This window comes from Lynx canadensis, chromosome X (genome assembly GCF_007474595.2).
Source record: "Lynx canadensis isolate LIC74 chromosome X, mLynCan4.pri.v2, whole genome shotgun sequence".
Lineage (NCBI taxonomy): Eukaryota > Metazoa > Chordata > Mammalia > Carnivora > Felidae > Lynx > Lynx canadensis.
Genome location: NC_044321.2, coordinates 67,879,411 through 67,897,902, shown reverse-complemented (window position 1 = coordinate 67,897,902; position 18,492 = coordinate 67,879,411). Strand labels below are relative to the sequence as shown.

The following is an 18,492-nucleotide window of genomic DNA, read 5'->3' as shown; positions in this document are numbered from 1 at the left end:
TGCCCCCCCCCCCCGCCGCCGTGCACCTTGCCTTCCCACCCCAGCTAATACGCCAGATCCCCAGCATCACAAGCCTGGCAGAGTGCAAGTAGCCCAGACGGGCCACGCCACCCCACAGTGAATCCCGCCCCTAGGAGAGGGGAAGAGAAGGCACACACCAGTCTGACTGTGGCCCCAGCGGTGGGCTGGGGGCAGACATCAGGACTAACTGCGGCCCCGCCCACCAACTCCAGTTATACACCACAGCACAGGGGAAGTGCCCTGCAGGTCCTCACCACACCAGGGACTATCCAAAATGACCAAGCGGAAGAATTCCCCTCAGAAGAATCTCCAGGAAATAACAACAGCTAATGAGCTGATCAAAAAGGATTTAAATAATATAACAGAAAGTGAATTCAGAATAATAGTCATAAAATTAATCGCTGGGCTGGAAAACAGTATAGAGGACAGCAGAGAATCTCTTGCTACAGAGATCAAGGGACTAAGGAACAGTCACGAGGAGCTGAAAAACGCTTTAAATGAAATGCAAAACAAAATGCAAACCACCACGGCTCGGATGGAAGAGGCAGAGGAGAGAATAGGTGAACTAGAAGATAAAGTTATGGAAAAAGAGGAAGCTGAGAAAAAGAGAGATAAAAAAATCCAGGAGTATGAGGGGAAAATTAGAGAACTAAGTGATACACTAAAAAGAAATAATATACGCATAATTGGTATCCCAGAGGAGGAAGAGAGAGGGAAAGGTGCTGAAGGGGTACTTGAAGAAATTATAGCTGAGAACTTCCCTGAACTGGGGAAGGAAAAAGGCATTGAAATCCAAGAGGCACAGAGAACTCCCTTCAGACGGAACTTGAATCGATCTTCTGCACGACATATCATAGTGAAACTGGCAAAATACAAGGATAAAGAGAAAATTCTGAAAGCAGCAAGGGGTAAACGTGCCCTCACATATAAAGGGAGACCTATAAGACTCGTGACTGATCTCTCTTTTGAAACTTGGCAGGCCAGAAAGAATTGGCACGAGATTTTCAGTGTGCTAGACAGAAAAAATATGCAGCCGAGAATCCTTTATCCAGCAAGTCTGTCATTTAGAATAGAAGGAGAGATAAAGGTCTTCCCAAACAAACAAAAACTGAAGGAATTTGTCACCACTAAGCCAGCCCTACAAGAGATCCTAAGAGGGACCCTGTGAGACAAAGTACCAGAGACATCACTACAAGCATAAAACATACAGACATCACAATGACTCTAAACCCGTATCTTTCTATAATAACACTGAATGTAAATGGATTAAATGCGCCAACCAAAAGACATAGGGTATCAGAATGGATAAAAAAACAAGACCCATCTATTTGCTGTCTACAAGAGACTCATTTTAGACCTGAGGACACCTTTAGATTGAGAGTGAGGGGATGGAGAAGTATTTATCATGCTACTGGAAGCCAAAAGAAAGCTGGAGTAGCCATACTTATATCAGACAAACTAGACTTTAAATTAAAGGCTGTAACAAGAGATGAAGAAGGACATTATATAATAGTTACAGGGTCTATCCATCAGGAAGAGCTAACAATTATAAATGTCTATGCGCCAAATACCGGAGCCCCCAAATATATAAAACAATTACTCATAAACATAAGCAACCTTATTCATAAGAATGTGGTAATTGCTGGGGACTTTAACACCCCACTTACAGAAATGGATAGATCATCTAGACACACAGTCAATAAAGAAACAAGGGCCCTGAATGGTACGTTGGATCAGATGGACTTGACAGATATATTTAGAACTCTGCATCCCAAAGCAACAGAATATACTTTCTTCTCGAGTGCACATGGAACATTCTCCAAGATAGATCATATACTGGGTCACAAAACAGCCCTTCATAAGTTTACAAGAATTGAAATTATACCATGCATACTTTCAGACCACAATGCTATGAAGCTTGAAATCAACCACAGGAAAAAGTCTGGAAAACCTCCAAAAGCATGGAGGTTAAAGAACACCCTACTAACGAATGAGTGGGTCAACCAGGCAATTAGAGAAGAAATCAAAAAATATATGGAAACAAACGAAAATGAAAATACAACAATCCAAACGCTTTGGGACGCAGCGAAGGCAGTCCTGAGAGGAAAATACATTGCAATCCAGGCCTATCTCAAGAAACAAGAAAAATCCCAAATACAAAATCTAACAGCACACCTAAAGGAAATAGAAGCAGAACAGCAAAGGCAGCCTAAACCCAGCAGAAGAAGAGAAATAATAAAGATCAGAGCAGAAATAAACAATATAGAATCTAAAAAAACTGTAGAGCAGATCAACGAAACCAAGAGTTGTTTTTTTGAAAAAATAAACAAAATTGACAAACCTCTAGCCAGGCTTCTCAAAAAGAAAAGGGAGATGACCCAAATAGATAAAATCATGAATGAAAATGGAATGATTACAACCAATCCCTCAGAGATACAAACAATTATCAGGGAATACTATGAAAAATTATATGCCAACAAATTGGACAACCTGGAAGAAATGGACACATTCCTGAACACCCACACTCTTCCAAAACTCAATCAGGAGGAAATAGAAAGCTTGAACAGACCCATAACCAGCGAAGAAATTGAATCGGTTATCAAAAATCTCCCAAGAAATAAGAGTCCAGGACCAGATGGCTTCCCAGGGGAGTTCTACCAGACATTTAAAGCAGAGATAATACCTATCCTTCTCAAGCTATTCCAAGAAATAGAAAGGGAAGGAAAACTTCCAGACTCATTCTATGAAGCCAGTATTACTTTGATTCCTAAACCAGACAGAGACCCAGTCAAAAAAGAGAACTAAAGGCCAATATCCCTGATGAATATGGATGCAAAAATTCTCAATAAGATACTAGCAAATCGAATTCAACAGCATATAAAAAGAATGATTCACCATGATCAAGTGGGATTCATTCCTGGGATGCAGGGCTGGTTCAACATTCGCAAATCAATCAACGTGATACATCACATTAACAAAAAAAAAAGAGAAGAACCATATGATCCTGTCAATTGATGCAGAAAAGGCCTTTGACAAAATCCAGCACCCTTTCTTAATAAAAACCCTTGAGAAAGTCGGGATAGAAGGAACATACTTAAAGATCATAAAAGCCATTTATGAAAAGCCCACAGCTAACATCATCCTCAACGGGGAAAAACTGAGAGCTTTTTCCCTGAGATCAGGAACACGACAGGGATGTCCACTCTCACCGCTGTTGTTTAACATAGTGCTGGAAGTTCTAGCATCAGCAATCAGACAACAAAAGGAAATCAAAGGCATCAAAATTGGCAAAGATGAAGTCAAGCTTTCGCTTTTTGCAGATGACATGATATTATACATGGAAAATCCGGTAGACTCCACCAAAAGTCTGCTAGAACTGATACATGAATTCAGCAAAGTTGCAGGGTACAAAATCAATGTACAGAAATCAGTTGTATTCTTATACACTAACAATGAAGCAACAGAAAGACAAATAAAGAAAATGATCCCATTCACAATTGCACCAAGAAGCATAAAATACCTAGGAATAAATCTAACCAAAGATGTAAAGGATCTGTATGCTGAAAACTATAGAAAGCTTATGAAGGTAATTGAAGAAGATTTAAAGAAATGGAAAGACATTCCCTGAACATGGATTGGAAAAATAAATATTGTCAAAATGTCAATACTACCCAAAGCTATCTACACATTCAATGCAATTCCAATCAAAATTGCACCAGCATTCTTCTCGAAATTAGAACAAGCAATCCTAAAATTCATATGGAACCACAAAAGGCCCCGAATAGCCAAAGGAATTTTGAAGAAGAAGACCAAAGCAGGAGGCATCACAATCCCAGACTTTAGCCTCTACTACAAAGCTGTCATCATCAAGACAGCATGGTATTGGCACAAAAACAGACACACAGACCAATGGAATAGAATAGAAACCCCAGAACTAGACCCACAAACGTATGGCCAACTCATCTTTGACAAAGCAGGAAAGAACATCCAATGGAAAAAAGACAGCCTCTTTAACAAATGGTGCTGGGAGAACTGGACAGCAACATGCAGAAGGTTGAAACTAGACCACTTTCTCACACCATTTACAAAAATAAACTCAAAATGGATAAAGGACCTAAATGTGAGACAGGAAACCATCAGAACCTTAGAGGAGAAAGCAGGAAAAGACCTCTCTGACCTCAGCCGTAGCAATCTCTTACTCGACACATCCCCAAAGGCAAGGGAATTAAAAGCAAAAGTGAATTACTGGGACCTTATGAAGATAAAAAGCTTCTGCACAGCAAAGGAAACAACCAACAAAACTAAAAGGCAACCAACGGAATGGGAAAAGATATTTGCAAATGACATATCGGAGAAAGGGCTAGTATCTAAAATCTATAAAGAGCTCACCAAACTCCACACCCGAAAAACAAATAACCCAGTGAAGAAATGGGCAGAAAACATGAATAGACACTTCTCTAAAGAAGACATCCAGATGGCCAACAGGCACATGAAAAGATGTTCAGCGTCGCTCCTTATCAGGGAAATACACATCAAAACCACACTCAGGTATCACCTCACGCCAGTCAGAGTGGCCAAAATGAACAAATCAGGAGACTATAGATGCTGGAGAGGATGTGGAGAAACGGGAACCCTCTTGCACTGTTGGTGGGAATGCAAATTGGTGCAGCCGCTCTGGAAAGCAGTGTGGAGGTTCCTCAGAAAATTAAAAATAGACCTACCCTATGACCCAGCAATAGCACTGCTAGGAATTTATCCAAGGGATACAGGAGTACTGATGCATAGGGGCACTTGTACCCCAATGTTCATAGCCGCACTGTCAACAATAGCCAAATTATGGAAAGAGCCTAAATGTCCATCAACTGATGAATGGATAAAGAAATTGTGGTATATATACACAATGGAATACTATGTGGCAATGAGAAAAAATGAAATATGGCCCTTTGTAGCAACGTGGATGGAACTGGAGAGTGTAATGCTAAGTGAAATAAGCCATACAGAGAAAGACAGATACCATATGGTTTCACTCTTATGTGGATCCTGAGAAACTTAACAGGAACCCATGGGGGAGGGGAAGGGAAAAAAAAAAAAGAGGTTAGAGTGGGAGAGAGCCAAAGCATAAGAGACTGTTAAAAACTGAGAACAAACTGAGGGTTGATGGGGGGTGGGAGGGAGGGGAGGGTGGGTGATGGGTATTGAGGAGGGCACCTTATGGGATGAGCACTGGGTGTTGTATGGAAACCAATTTGTCAATAAATTTCATATATATATAAAAAAAAGAAAAGACAAATTTACAAGGTAAAAGTTTTCTGGGGTTTGAACTTATATAAGCCTTGATCACTAAGAATTTTAGTGGCAGCATATGTAAACTTACAAACAGTACTGCTGTATACTTATGTACCACATACCCAGTAGAGACCCAATAATGTTAATTGGCTCATAAAAGATCCTATGTAGTGGAAAACTTACTACTGATTTCTCTCCTCATATAAGATTATGCAAAACATTCTTTTCATTCATTGTATCTTAAAATTGTGTATTAAATATGGATATGTGTATTTTTATATATGATGCCCAAAATTTACTTAGCATTTAAAAATTAATAACACTTTCTGCTGTTGGATTGAGGTAGTAGGAGATATGTAAGGAAAAATTACATATGTTTTCCTCGGTGTTTAACTATCTGATTTGTTAGTATGGTTACTTCCTTTGTCTCTAATTCTGTGATGCCATCTTCTTTCTTTAAATATGTTTTTTATGTTTATTTTTGAGAGAGATAAAGACAGAAAATGAGCAGGGGAGGGACAGAGAAAGGGAGTCACAGAATCTAAAGGTTTCAGGCTCTGAGCTGTCAGCATAAACCCCGACACGGGACTCAAACCCACAAATCCTGAGATCATGACCTGAGCTGAAGTCAGAGGCTTAACCGTCTGAGCCACCCAGGCGCCCATGTGATATCTTCTTATCCTTTCTGTATTATGGTTGATGTTTTATTAGATCTTGACATTTCAATACATTTTAAACCTCATTCTATTGTAACAGTAAGATTCCTTTCAAATTACATTTTGGTGTAGGCATCCAATTTTGATTTATTTTTAAACTAAATTCTTCCTAACTTTACTAATTACTAAATGTATAATGGAGAAATACAGCCAGTGCATAAGAACTCTAGGAAGTTGGCAGTAGAAATAGTGTAAATAGACAGCCAGCCATATTGCAGAAGAAGCCTACAGCAGTTTTCCCTTCAGTTCTGGACCTTTGCTTCAGGGTATTGGGCCCCAATATTTAATCTAGTCAACATAGAAGGTTCCTCAGGGAGCACAGTGTAGCTGGCACTACCAAATGTGAATCTGTGAATATGAATGGTGACATGATGATACTGTCAAGGTAGGAAATCAGACCTTTTTCACATGCCAGCTATCATGCAAGTGACATCTGTCTTTCATGGGGCTCATGACTCAAATACATATTTTTAAAAAGCTACATCTTCTGTCTTAAATGTATGCAAGTATATAATTTCTATAAGAAAAAATGGTAGACAGTATTAGATGCCCTTCGCAAAGAAGCTGGAGCAAATTCCAAGGATGCCCAGCTACTGCAGCTCTTTCTAAAATAGGTTACTCTGTCAGGTATATATGATTTTTATAAATTAGTCTCCCCCTAATAGTACTTTGTACTTCCTGTTTAGGAGAGAGGTGGGTGGGTGTGTGGGAGGTAAGTGTCAGAGGATGACTAACATTTATTGGATCCCTTTATGATCATGATTTGTTTCATGTGGGTTTTCGCTTTTAATCCTTTTAGCAATCTTATGAGGTAGGTAGTATTATTCCCATTTTCAGGTAAGGAAACTAAGCATCAGAGAGAGATTAAATTATTTGCTCATAACTAGGAAGAGATGGAACTAAGATTAAAATTCAGGATTTACTTATTTCCCACTATTTTGCAGTAAGGAAAATTGCAGCTTGCTATGTCATTAGTCCTAAGCCTCTACCTACCATGTGCCCATCATAATCAGAATTTCTGTTGCCTCTGGATTTTAATTTTGTTGCTGGGGAATAAAATTTTAGTATACATATTGAAGTGATGGGCCTTATTGTGTGAAAGTTATTTGTTATTTTGTTTTGAGCAAGTTTGCTTTTGTACATAGAGGCTTACCAGCAATTCCTTTATTTTATAGTGAGACTGTTGCTGGTTAAGTTTAGAAAAAACACTTTTATAATTCTTTCCAAAGAAGATGAGTCAATGTCTTCAGAGAATTCCTTAACAAGATGTTATCTACATGCAATGTTTTTAAGTTTATCTATGGTAATATGGGTTTTGCTTTTCTTCGGCTTGTCAGTAGATAGAAATTTTCTATTTCTGCATAATGTCTTTTTGTATGACATTCTTGTAGCAGAGGATTGTGATTGAAACTGCATGTGACAAGTAAAAGGTTAGCTGGGCAATGTCAGTTCAAACTCTAGAATTGACTGCTAATCTTTTTTTAAGAAATGAAATCAAAATGACAGTAATTTTTCACATATGGTGGCTTTAGAAGGATGTTAGATCAGGAATTTGGATGACAATATCCTGGGACTAAAGATTCATGATACCCAATGCTTAGACAACTATAGTGTAAAACTGAGGGAAGTCATTCTCAAGAATAAAGGTAAGTGTTATTGGGATTATAAAGAGATTATATTAGTGAGAGATCTCCAGATAAACAGAACCAGGATGTGTATATATTTGCATAAAGAGAGAAAGAGAGATTTATAATAAGGAATTGGCCCATACAATTATGGAGGCTGAGAAGTCCCAAGATTTGCAGTTAGTAAGCTAGACACCTGGGAGAGCCAAAGTGTTGTTTCAATCCAAGTGTAAATGACTGAGAACAAGGACAGTCAATAATGCAAGATCCATTCCAAAGGCAGCAGGCTTCAGACCCAAGAAGAGCCAATGTTTCAGTCCCAGTCCAAAGCCCAGAAAAAAACCAACATTCTAGCTCATCACTCAGACAGACAGAGTACCCTCTTACTCAGCCTTTTTGCTCTATTCAGGTCTTTAATTTATTGGATGAGACTCATCTACATTAGGAAGAACAATTTGATTAATTCAATCTACTTATTCAAGTGTTAATCTTATCTAGAAACACCCTCACATGACATACCCAGAATAATGTTTGACCAAATGTCTGGGCATTCCATGACCTAGTCAAGTTAACCCCCAAAATTAGTCATCACAGTAATATATATCAGAAACTCAAGGGCTAGAAATTATCAGAATATGAAAGATAAATCCATTATCCAAAAGGGAGTTAATATTATAAATATATAAAGAACTCTTACAACTGAATGACAATAAAAAACAACCTAATTAAAAAATGAGCAAAGGACTTGAATAGAAATATGCCAAAGAATATATACAAATGGCTAACGAGCATATAAAAAGATGCCAACATAACTGATCATCACGTAAATGCAAACCAAAATCAGAATGTAATATTACTTCACAACTCGTTAGGATGGCTACTATTTTAAAAAACACAGAAATTAACAAGTGATGGTGAGCATGTGGAGAAATTAGAATACCTGTGCCCTGTTGGGGAGTATATTAAATGATACAGCCACTATAAAAAATAGTATGATGATTTCTCAAAAAGTTAAAGTAGAATTACCATATGATCCAGAAATTCCACTTCTGGGTTTATACCCTGAGGAATTCAAAGGAGGGGCCAAATAGATACCTATACACCAATGTTCAGAGCAGCATTATTCCTAATAACTAAACTGTGGAAAGAAACCAAATGTCTATCAACAGATGCATTGTTTTTTAAAAAAATATGCCATATAGGGGCATCTGGGTGACTCAATAGGTTAAATATCTGACTTGGCTCAGGTCATGATCTTGCAGTTCGTGAGTTTGAGTCACACATCGGGCTCTGCACTGACAGCTTGGAGCCTGAAGCTGCTTCGGATTCTGTGTCTCTCTCTCTTTCTCTGCCCCTCCCCCACTTTCACTCTGTCTCTCTCTCACTCTCTCTCAAACAAATAAAACATAAAAAATTTTGCAAATATGCTATTTACATAAAAGGAAATATTTATTTTTGAAAAGGAAAACAAATTTTGACACATGCTATAACAAGGATGAACCTTGAGGACATTATTCTAAGTGGAATAATTAGTTACAAAAAGACAAATACTGTATTAATCTACTTATATGATGTATCTAGAGTAATAAAACACACAGAAACAGAAAGCAAAATGGTACTTGCCAGTGGCTAGAGAGAGAAGGAAGTGGGGACTTGTTTAATTGGAATTAAAAAGTTCTGGACATGGATACATAACAATGTGGATATACTTACTACTGAACTGTATACTTAAAAGTAGTTAAAATGGTACATTTTACATTATGTGTATTTTACCTCAATTTGAAAAAAAAGTCAAATTAAACTTTCACCCAGAAGTTACAAATAAGGATTCTTTTAAGGACATCTTATTTACCCTTTTACAGATAAGAAAACTCTTTCACTAAGGGTAGAGTATGTATCAATAAATAAATTGCATGGAATCATATCTGTAGAGCACAAGATTATCTGAAAGTCATATACATAATTTAAAAAGATAGTGCACTCTTTATAGATTTTGGATACTAGCCCTTTGTCCAATATGTCGTTTGCAAATATCTTTTCCCATTCTGTTGGTTGCCTTTTAGTTTTGTTGATTGTTTCCTTTGCAGTGCAGAAGCTTTTTATCTTCATGAAGTCCCAATAGTTCATTTTTGCTTTTAATTCCCTTGCCTTTGGGGATGTTTCAAGTAAGAAATTGCTGCAGCTGAAGTCAGAGAGGTTTTTTCCTGCTTTCTCCTCTAGGGTTTTGATGGTTTCCTGTCTCACATTCAGGTCCTTTATCCATTTGGAGTTTGTTTTTGTGAATTGTGTAAGAAAGTGGTCTAGTTTCATCCTTCTGCATGTTGCTGTCCAGTTCTCCCAGCACCATTTGTTAAAGAGACTATCTTTTTTTTTTCCATTGGATATTCTTTCCTGCATTGTCAAAGATTAGTTGGCCATATTTTGTGGGTCTAATTCTGGGGTTGCTATTCTATTCCATTAGTCTCTGTGTCTGTTTTTGTGCCAATACCATACTGTCTTGATGATTACAACTTTATAGTAGAGGTTAAAGTCTGGGAAACTCCACACCCGAAAAACAAATAACCCAGTGAAGAAATGGGCAGAAAACATGAATAGACACTTCTATAAAGAAGACATCCAGATGTCCAACAGGCACATGAAAAGATGCTCAACGTTGCTTTTCATCAGGGAAATACAAATAAAACCACACTCACATATTGCCTCACATCAGTCAGAGTGGCTAAAATGAACAAATCAGGAGACTATAGATGCTGGAGAGGATGTGGAGAGACGGGAACCCTCTTGCATTGTTGGTGGGAATGAAAACTGGTGCAGTCGCTCTGGAAAACAGTGTGGAGGTTTCTCAAAAAATTAAAAATAGATCTACCCTATGACCCAGCAATAGCACTGCTAGGAATTTACCCAAAGGATACAGGAGTGCTGATGCATAGGGGCACTTGTACCACATGTTTATAGCAGCACTTTCAACAATAGCCAAATTATGGAAAGAGCTTAAATGTCTATCAACTGATGAATGGATTAGGAAATTGTGGTTTGTATACACAATGGAGTACTACATGGCAATGAGAAAGAATGAAATATGGCCCTTTGTAGCAACATGGATGGAACTGGAGAGTGTTATGCTAAGTGAAGTAAGTCATACAGAGAAAGATACCATATGTTTTCACTCTTATGTGGATCCTGAGAAACTTAACAGAAATCCATGGGGGAGGGGAACAAAAAAAAAGAGGTTAGAGAGGAAGGGAGCCAAAGCATAAGATACTCCTAAAAACTGAGAACAAACTGAGGGTTGATGGGGGGTGGGAGGGAGGAGAGGGTGGGTGATGGGTTTTGAGGAGGGCACCTGTTGGGGTGAGCACTGGGTGTTGTATGGAAACCAATTTGACAATAAATTTCATAGTTAGAAAAAAAAATTTAAGAATGAAAGGACAGTGAATTGCTAATCATAGATAATGTGTTCAATGTGATTGCAAATGTAATTATGTCCAAAAAGATATCTGACATGTTTAGCACAGAGGTGTATGGATTTAAAAAATATAATAAAGAAAAAATAAAAGTATGATCCTTTATCTTTTAAGCTTATTTATTTTTATTTATTTGACAGAGAGAGACTCTATGCGTGCCTGCGTGTGTGTGTGTGTGTGTGTGTATGTGTGTATGTGTGTGTGTGTGTGTGTGTGCATGAGTGGGGGAGGGGCAGAGAGAGAGAGAGAGAACTGATTCTGCTTTTGGTTTGTTTATTCATTTGTTTTGGTTTTTAGATTCCTACATAGGAGTGAAATCATATGGCATTGGTCTTTCCCAGTCTGACTTATTTCATTTGGCCTAATACCCTCTAGGTCCTTAAACAAGTGCAATTTGGCTATGTTTATAAAAACTTAAATGCACATATTCTTTGGCCTACTAATCCCAATTTGTGGCATATTTATAGAGGCCGGAGGAAGAGGGATTGGGGATGGGTGGGTTCTGCTTTCAGTTTTGTCCAGCAAAGCCTAAGATGGCAGAAAGGATTACTCCAGGCTTCATGCAAGTCAAGAGAGATAAGAGGGAGGCTAAGGGAAGTCTCCCAAGCTGATCTCAAGCTCCTGTATTTGAGAATACATGTAGGGAAACATTGTGCAATACATCAGGGGGCTAAGTGCCAATAAGAAAGTATAGAAAGTGTACAGAAAAACAAGTTAAGGTGTTGTCAAGACTACAAAAGAGCATATGTAGAAAACAGGGTGGAAAACAAGATGAGCTATTCCATAGATAACATGATCTAAGGAATTCCTGAGCATAGGAACAACCCAACCCCTAGATATACATTAACTAAATAAGGGAAGTGCAGCCTGCTGTTTTCAGCAAGGCCAGAAAGCAGTGTTCTCCTTTCCAATGCATTCCCTATAATCTCCTAACCCAGGGCATAGCTATTTGATTTGCCACAGAGATGGACACAGTTGATGAAGGGGAGTAGGAGATACAGACTTCCAGTTATGGAATGAGTAAGTCATTGGAATAAAAGGCACAGCATAAGAAATGTAGTCAGTGAGAATGTAATAGCATTATATAATGATGAGTGGTAGCTACACTTGTAGTGAGCATAACATAATGTATAGAGAAGTCAAATCACTATGTTGTACACCTGATACTAACATAACATTATGTTTCAAATATACTCAAATTTAAAAAAAAAATAGAAAGACCTAATATTAAGGCCTCATATTACATGTGTTTTGACATCTGGGGAAAGCAAGGAGAGTCTCAAATGGCCAACCACAAGTTCCCTTTGTCATCCTGTACCTGTAGACAAAGTACCATATTCAAATAACTCATTGCAGGGACCAAGTGCAGTGCCTGCTTATCCCTGAATTGTGGGTTTCTGTTCAAACAGGCCAAGCACATCCTCCTCCTGTGGGAAATTCTCCTGAGAGAAATCCAATCCTCCTATGGGAAATGGGGGTTTCACCACTCTCAGGGATTACACTACAACCTCTGTTTGTTCACTCTATTCCCAGAGAGAATCCCCATGTGTCCCTTTGTAGCATATGGTGTTCTTTTCCAAGCTATGAGTATACCTAATACACTACTGTTGATTTTATCTGTTTAGTGTTGGGAGGGTTTTGTTGGCTATACCCAAAACTCTAGGGCAAGAATCCCTTCATCACCAATGAGAAGTGGAGGTGATCAAAACAAAAAAAATTATGTATATTTGCAAATAATGTATAATTGCATAATTGCAAATTGTATAATTGCATAATGTATCATTGCAAATAAAAATCAAGATTTATATACAAAGATATCCATTTAAGCATTGTTTTTAATAGCAATAACCTGAAAAACACCTAAATTTTCACAATTAGATATTTCTAAATCATGTAGTGTCTATTGCGTATATATATATATATATATATATACACACCCTATCTTCTTTATCCATTTATCATTATATATACATCTTCTTTATCCATTCATCTATCAATGGACACTAGCATTAGTTCCATAATTTGACCATTGTAAATAATGCTGCAATTAAAATAGGGGTGCATATATCTTTTTGGATTAGTGTTTCTATATTCTTTGGTTAAATACCCAGTAGTAGAATTACTAAATCATACAGTAATTTTATTTTTAATTTTTTGAAAAGCCTCCATATTGTTTTCCACAGTGACTGTAACAATTTGTATTCCCACCAACAGTGATGAGGGTTCCTTTTTTCCACATCCTCATCAATATTTGTTTTTTGTGTTTTTGATTTTAGGCATTTTGAGAGGTGTGAGGTGATATCTCATTGTGGTTTTGATTAGCATTTCCCTGCTGATGAGTGATGTTGAGCATCATTTTATGTGTCTGTTAGTCAACTCTATGACTTCTTTGGAGAAATGTCTGTTCCTGTCCTCTGCCCATTTTTAAACTGGATTATTTGGGAGTTTTTTGGTGTTGAGTTGTATAAGTTCTTTATATATTCTGGATACTAAGCCTTTATTGGATATGTCATTTGCAAATATCTTTGCCCATTCAGTAGATTGTCTTATTATTTTTGTTTGTTTTCTTTGCTGTGCAGAAGCTTTATATTTTTATGTGGTCCATGGAACACAATTTAGCAGTTAAAAAGATTGAGGTAGTTCACGCCAGTCAGAGTGGCCAAAATGAACAAATCAGGAGACTATAGATGCTGGAGAGGATGTGGAGAAACGGGAACCCTCTTGCACTGTTGGTGGGAATGCACACTGGTGCAGCCACTCTGGAAAACATTGTGGAGGTTCCTCAAAAAATTAAAAATAGACCTACCCTATGACCCAGCAATAGCACTGCTAGGAATTTACCCAAGGGATACAAGAGTACTGATGCATAGGGGCACTTGTACCCCAATGTTTATAGCAGCACTCTCAACAATAGCCAAATTATGGAAAGAGCCTAACTGTCCATCAGCTGGTGAATGGATAAAGAAATTGTGGTTTATATACACAATGGAGTACTACGTGACAATGAGAAAGAATGAAATATGGCCCTTTGTAGCAATGTGGATGGAACTGGAGAGTGTTATGCTAAGTGAAATAAGCCATACAGAGAAAGACAGATACCATATGTTTTCACTCTTATGTGGATCCTGAGAAACTCAACAGAAACCCATGGGAGAGGGGAAGAAAAAAAAAAGAGGTTAGAGTGGGAGAGAGCCAAAGCATAAGAGACTGTTAAAAACTGAGAACAAACTGAGGGTTGATGGGGGGTGGGAGGGAGGGGAGGGTGGGTGATGGGTATTGAGGAGGGCACCTTTTGGGATGAGCACTGGGTGTTGTATGGAAACCAATTTGACAATAAATTTTATATATTGAAAAAAAAAAGATTGAGGTAGTGTATCTGAATGTGATGGTATAGAAATAACTCCAAGATATACGTAAGTAATAGAATTTAAGTTTATAGTATCATCACTTTTTTTGTAAGTGTATATGCATTTTTGTTTTGGAAAGGTTCTGGAAACTACTGACAGAAGTTGCCTTGGTGTTTAGATTAGGAATTTGTAAATAAGGAAGGGAAAGAGACTATAGCTTATTTTATACCTTTCTGATAGTTTGGCTATTTTTCTTATCAAGTGTATTATTCATTTTTACAATGAAAATAAAACTAAAAAAGTATGATCTCTGCTGCTAATGAGCTGATTTTCAAGTAGAAAGATGAATAGAATTTCACAAAACAAGTTTGAAGTCTCAACACTACAGGCTAGCGCCTGGATTGATGATTAAAATAGGGCAGAATGGTGCACAGCATATGGAACACTGAAGCAGTAAGCTGAAGGAGTGTTAATTGTATTAAAAATTTTTAATAGTTCTCATTTTTTTTTATTTTATTTTTGGGACAGAGAGAGACAGAGCATGAACGGGGGAGGGGCAGAGAGAGAGGGAGACACAGAATCGGAAACAGGCTCCAGGCTCTGAGCCATCAGCCCAGAGCCCGACGCGGGGCTCGAACTCACGGACCGCGAGATCGTGACCTGGCTGAAGTCGGACGCTTAACCGACTGCGCCACCCAGGCGCCCCTTAATAGTTCTCATTTTAAAGGGGCTTCCTCTGAATATAAATAGTTTACTTCTACATTTAAGTAAGATCCATACTTAAAACAGGACACTGTACTCCCCAACATCAGAGTTTTGTCATCTAATTTTATTTTTAAAAGAAAAGCAAAGAACTAAATTCCTACAAATGTTATGAAGTTTGTGAAGAGACCAGAAGGTTTCTGAATATTGTGTTGCAATATAATCCATGTAAAATCAATACAATTACCTGGTCACTTGGGCCAAACCTCAGCTTTCACCCTAGTTTCAGGGTTACTGGAATGTTATTCTTTTCACAAAATCAACAAGAGAATTGTTTAATATGTCTCTCTCACTTGAGCCAGTGGTTTTGGCTGTAGGTTTCTTTCTAAAGTGAAAGTGGCTTAGATCCCCGTCAAAAAACAAAACTGATTTTAACTTGAGGGCAGAATGTACGTTATCCTTTGTGTCCACCTTTTTATTCTTCTCTAAATCAATATTTACAGTTTTAATGATAAATTATTTTTATAACCTTATTATTTTCTTGGATAAGATGCTTTTAAGAACTTTAACTGTTCTTCCCCCATAAGTTTCTACTTAATAGGCATTATCATAATAGCTTGCCTTCAACATTGCTAATGTTGGGACCCCAGCACATTTCTAACAAATCAAGTCAGGTTTTATTTAGTTCAATTTAAGGGATGAATCAGCTTCAGGTGTCCTCTAAATGAATTACAAATTAATTGGCTGAGTGTGTTCAGCGATCTGTTCATTATTCCTTACATTCTGACAGTAATGTAGCCTGGCTTGCACTGGAGAACTTGATGCAATGGAAATATATAAAAACCCTTATGCTGGCTGTTATGGTGGATTATTTGAATCTACCTAGAACCCTACCATTTATTTTGCTTTCTGTTTTATGTTAGTTACAAAACTATGGTACGATCGATATACAATGGGAACCTAATGAGCTTTTTATATTGTAAATACTTGAAGCTTATTCCACTTGATTAAAAACTCTTGTATGGTATATTTTGATTTGTTCCTTAGGAACACGTAATTTAGTACTAGTACTTACAATAAATGTTACTCATCAAGGCTTTTTAAATAGAGGAAAAACAAATTTATCATTTATCTGTGTTGAATGATCAACATACACACAGAACAACTGTACTATATTGCCTATGAATAGACTCATTAATTATACAATCTAACTTCACTATTTTGGTAGTAAACCACAAGTTCATATATTGCTTTCCCTCCTGATGTTTAAAATTCTTTCTCAGGGCCGCCTGTGTGGCTCAGTTGGTTAAGCCACCAACTTTGGCTCAGGTCATGATCTCACGGTTCGTGGGTTTGTCCCTGGAAATGGCTCTGTGCTGACAGTTCAGAGCCTGGAGCCTGCTTCGAATGCTGCGTCTCCCTCTCTCTCTGTCTCTCCCCTGCTCACATTTTGTCACTCTCTCTCTCTCAAAAATAAAAAAAAAGTAAACATTAAAAAATTAAAAAATAAAACTCTTGTTCAAAGGGTTGTAGCTTTAAAACATATTTGCACTTGTTTTTTAGTATTTTACCAGTTTTAGCTATGATAACTCTTTCATTTAAGTCATGCTTTATATGTTGTATACATTATACTGTTATTCAAATCCAATTCAGGAGAGGACTCTATTTTAAATTTCATTAAGAAAGGGAATGTTGAGGGACACCTGGGTGACTCGGTTAAGCGTCCGACTTCAGCTCAGATCATGATCTCACAGTCCATGAGTTCAAGCCCTACATCGGGCTCTGGTGCTGACAGCTCAGAGCCTGGAGCCTGTTTCAGATTCTGCATCTCCCTCTCTCTCTGCCCCTCCCCTGCTCATGCTCTGTCTCTCTGTGTCTCAAAAATAAAGTTAAAAAAAAGAAAGAAAGGGAATATTCAAATCAGTGTACTTCTACAAAGGATTTGAGGTGTAGCCTCTGTGAGACCAGACCATATCTTTTTAGGCAGAAGGCAGCAACAGAACCTCATACCTCCTTCCATGATTTGCAGCATTTCTTCTCAACTCACTATCACAGACTTTCTCTCTCACTCTCTTGCTCTCTCATTCTTGTTCTCTCATCACAAAAACATGCATACACATACAAGGGCTTTGCAGGATATAGATTTTTAATTAAAAGCCATTTTTAGATTTTTTTTTTACCACCTCCTTAGCTAATTGGAGACCTCATAAGGATGAAGCTACTAGAAAAAAAAATCAGATTTCTATTTCTAGCTCTGCGATGGACATTTTGTTCCTTGTTAAATGTGTCCTTTGACCCTGCTATTCCTGACTCCTTATCAGTAAAATGAAAGTCATTATTCCATCATGCTTCTAATTTACTTCCTACAGTTGCCTCTAGGATTCATTGAATTAAAATAACATATAAGGTCTATAGTTTATTGGAATAAAAAATCTAAAAACAAAAAGGATAGGGTTATTATGAAACTTTCTGAAGCCATAAATATGATTATTAAAAGCTACCTTATCTTCTTAAGCCTTTCTTATTTACACTTTTAATTTATTACAACATTAATACAAGATCTACACATGGCCAATCTAGACTAAATTCTCAAAAGACACCACAGTGATGTGATCTTGACTGTTATTTTTTTAAATATTTTTAATGTTTATTTATTTTTGAAAGAGAGAGAGAGAGAGACAGTGCAAGCAGGGGAGGGGCAGAGAGAAGGAGACACAGAATCCGAAGCAGGCTCCAGGCTCCAAGCAGTCAGTATGGAGCCCGATGTGGGGCTCGAACTCACAAACCGTGAGATCATGACCTGAGCTGAAGTCGGACACTCAACCGACTGAGCCACCCAGGCGCCCTAACTGTTATTTTTTAAAATATATTTAGTGTGAATATGAATATGTGTATCATAGAAAAATGAAAAAAATAGACATTATAATATTAACAAGTGCTATTTACAGAATTGTGGATAATTTAAATTCTTTCTTAAAAAATTTATCCTTATTTTCTACAATGACAATACAATGTATTATTTATGTGATTATAATCATTTAAAACCAATACTGCTTATTTGCTGGTGCACCTTTCTGGCTCAGTTGGTAGAGCATGCAACTCTTGATCTCAGGGTTGTGAGTTCAAGCCCCACAATGGGTGTGAAGTCTACCTTAAAAAAATGGTAAAAATAAAAACTAAAAACAACTTAAAAATACTACTTAATTGCTAACAGTTAATTTTTTTGACTTGTTTTATTCTAACACACTTTCATGTTATGGAAATATCATGGAGAGGCCCATTTCAGAATGGGGAAACACATATTAAGAACTGTGAAATTAATTTAGTTAGT

The 18,492-nt window shown here is 37.5% G+C and overlaps 1 protein-coding gene across 1 annotated transcript in view; it reads left to right on the top strand.

Moving 5' to 3' along the window:
- HDX (highly divergent homeobox) overlaps window positions 1-18,492 on the top strand; it is a 154,763-nt gene that overhangs the window by 66,887 nt on the left and 69,384 nt on the right. The gene's annotated exons all lie outside the window — the stretch shown is intronic.